Source organism: Cynoglossus semilaevis, chromosome Z (assembly GCF_000523025.1).
Source record: "Cynoglossus semilaevis isolate Cse_v1.0 chromosome Z, Cse_v1.0, whole genome shotgun sequence".
NCBI lineage: Eukaryota > Metazoa > Chordata > Actinopteri > Pleuronectiformes > Cynoglossidae > Cynoglossus > Cynoglossus semilaevis.
In genome coordinates this window covers 14,645,786-14,649,360 of record NC_024328.1, presented here as the reverse complement: position 1 = coordinate 14,649,360, position 3,575 = coordinate 14,645,786, and the positions used below count along the sequence as shown (strand labels likewise).

General features: G+C 37.2%; 1 protein-coding gene across 2 annotated transcripts in view; it reads right to left on the bottom strand.

The window, feature by feature from the left end:
• The window catches only part of LOC103398025 (spermatid perinuclear RNA-binding protein-like), a 30,585-nt gene that overhangs the window by 14,662 nt on the left and 12,348 nt on the right, over nt 1-3,575 (bottom strand). The gene's annotated exons all lie outside the window — the stretch shown is intronic.

The window sequence follows — 3,575 nt, the reverse complement described above, 5'->3', positions numbered from 1 at the left end:
GGGGGGGGCGTAGGAGTCAGCAGCGCATGTGCGCAGCTAATGCTACTGCAAAAAAAGCAAATACCCAAGATCGTCTAATGACAAGACGCTTTGCTCGGTTGACGGATTCATGAGGAAGGCAGCGGTGCCGATATTTTTTGAGGTGAAAACCATCGACTTACATTAGAACTGTTAGTAAAACTGGACTGGGACCTCGGTGAAGTTTAGGTTAATTCTACGATACAGTAGATAGATCGGTTGATCTTGTGAAGTGGGCGAACATATTCCTTAACTAGCTATCGTCTTTGTCCCGTTTATAAAAACCAAAGTAAATAAAAATATATATTCGGAAATGTGTTCAGGGACAAGCATGGTGATAATATATATATATATATATATGTATATATATATATATATATAAATAATATTTACATCATTATATATCAATATATTATTAGGACTATTTTGTTTACAGAAGCAGGAAAAACTCCCGCCGCACAAATGATCATCCGCTAACTATTTTTCACCGTGCGCTGCGATGTGAAGCTCATTTACATACAAGAACAGGAACAATGAGATCGGTGTGAAAATTCACAGCCAACATGAGATTGTGAGTTGTTTTGGTTTTTTTTTCTCGCAGCAAAGTGGTACATTGTGTCTTCAGCGCTAGGACAACTTTAACTTCATCCATTTTTTAATATATATATATATATATATATATATACATTTATATTTAATATATACTGCAGGTCATGTGTTTTGATTTCAATGTATTGATTAGTATTTTGATACTGTCTGATACAGGATATTTGCATAAATCTAAGATATAAATGAAATGGAATTTTCCTATGAAGTACTGATTATGTGTATTTACGTTTTTTGTTTTGTTTTTCTCTCGCACTCTGCAGGCTAGTTTTGGTTTTGTGACAGATCGGCAGACTTAATCCAGATTAAAAACGAATGACGTCTGCCAACAAGAACAGATGGACAAACAGACTCGCTGTAAGACCCTTCCACAGAAGATGTACCTGAAGAACAGATCTGGTACCGATCCTGGTGACAGACATCAAGTTTTAGTCTCTATGCACTATTGACGCAAACCCAGTCTGGAGAAGTACTCCATGATTATACACACACACATATCACACATACAAATCCCTACATATATGTATATGTATAAATATACATATATATATACATATATACACATATACACACATATATATGTATATGTATACACATATATACATATATACACATACATATACACATATATACATTTATACACATATGTATACATATATACATATATACACATGTATACACATATACACATATATACATACACATATACACATATATGTGTATATATGTATGCATGTAAAAATATAGATATATACATACACATATATGTATATACATGTATACAAATATACACATATTTTGAAAATATACATATCAATTGAAAAAAATATCAGAATATCAGAATCAGAATATCAGAAAAGTCTGTATTGGGAAGTCAAAATCGTAATGGGCTCAAAAATTCACCTCTAACATATACACACATATATACATATATATACGTATATTACATTCTTTGATCAATCTAGCTTAAATATTTCTCTCACATCACAAACGCCTTCTGTAAACTGCAGAATGTGGACCCAGAGACGACACCTCTATATTTGCGTCATACAAATTTGCACAGCAACTCCACACATTCTTCTTACATTAAGGTGAGAAATGTGCACATATGGTCCATGCTCCCCCATCCGTTCACCACCCCGCCCCCCCCCACCGAGGCAATGGAGTGGCCCCCTAGCTCAAAAATAACAGTAAAAATAATTAAAAAATAATAATAATAAAAAAATCTTCAAATAATACGACTGCATAAAATCCACATTCGGGATTGGGCGCTGCTAATTTATCAGTTGACAAATTGCCTCGAATGTTACATAACCCCCCCGTTTATGGCGGTAGATCGGTTCCAAGGCCCTGCCGCGAGATCTGAATTTCCGCAAAGTCGTGACACCATATTTAGTGCGCAGTAAAATGATGACGATGAAGGTGACGATGGCTTTTACGGCGCAGCCGATGATTGATTTTACGTCTCTCCAGAGGGTGGTGCCATTTCTTGGGGCACCTCTTCCACGGTTTACGAAGCTGTATCCGTAGTACTATTAGCAGGAACTGGCTCTTTGAACATCGCGATCGTTGCTTTCGCTGCTTCTTTTTCCAGTTGAACGGTAGCTTGTAGGCAGTCACGACGTCGTCGATTTTTGTCGCAAAATTGGACCGATCGAACCATATCGTCATCCCATTCCTGTGACATCTCTCGCAGATCCAAATACAGGATACAGTAGATTTTATACATAGTTTCAAAAACGAAGCGAAGTCGTGAATCCGCGAAAGATGAACCGCGAAATAATTTTTTTGCATTAGCATTAGCGTTAGCATCACAGGCGTGCCACAAATGAGAAATAGAACTGAGAGCATTACAATAGAAAGCGTGTTTTTTTTATTTGTAACTATTTAATATAAATATTTGTATTTCACCTCAGGACAGTGATCCCCAACCTCTGTCCTGTGGCCCACTAGCGCGCCATGGGAAACTTATTATTTATCCATTGCGTATCATTTTTGCTTTGCTCATCAACGCACGAAAGGCAGAAACAAATTCAATACTCTTCAGCTAGGTGGCAGCAGACGGCTATAAAAACACAAAGAAAAAGATAATAGCTAAACGAGATTTTTCTTCAATTCCTGCCGGTATATCGGCGTTGCCTTCAACTAAACAGGATAATATTCGAAATTCACCCAGGACAGACAGGAGAACTGGAACTACATGGGAGTCCCTTTTCCGGGACCGATGTCGATGCAGCGCGTGTAGGAACTTGTTGCGATGAAATGGGTTTTTTTTTTTCTCCCCCCCATGTCGATCTTCGACTAAACCCACGACAGATTCCCTCCCGGCTGCAGACTTGTAGCAGACAGCCCTCAGGCTTAAGGACGGAACCGACACACAATCTCCTGAATTAGATGGCGCTGTAAATATTTGATGAGCTGCTCAGAGTTCCCCGCAGCTTCGTGAGCGTTCAAGGTTATACGACGACGACAATGCAGTCTCTCTCTCTCTTTCTTTCATATCGTGCATGCAGACGTGCGCAAAGACATTCGACTATATATAGTATATGTGTACGTATATAAATATATATTTATGTATATGTATATAGGTATTATAAAAATATATATTATACATATAACAAATGTAGATATTTATATATATATGTAATTTATACATGTTATTATAGCTATAAAATATATATGTTAAGACAATACATATATGTGTTCATGTATATGTAAATTATATTTTATGTAACACGTTTATTAAATCATTTATATATGTTGATTTAACATTTTTCTGCACGTTGAGTCACAAATCTACGCTGATTAAAGGTATGTGCTGCCACCTGCTGGTCGAAGCCAGTAATAGTAGGGTGAGAATCGAACGACAACTTTCATTCATCATTCATCTAATCATTCATTCATCTTCTATCGCCTTATCAGGGTCATGGGGGGGGGGGGGGTTGGGGCCA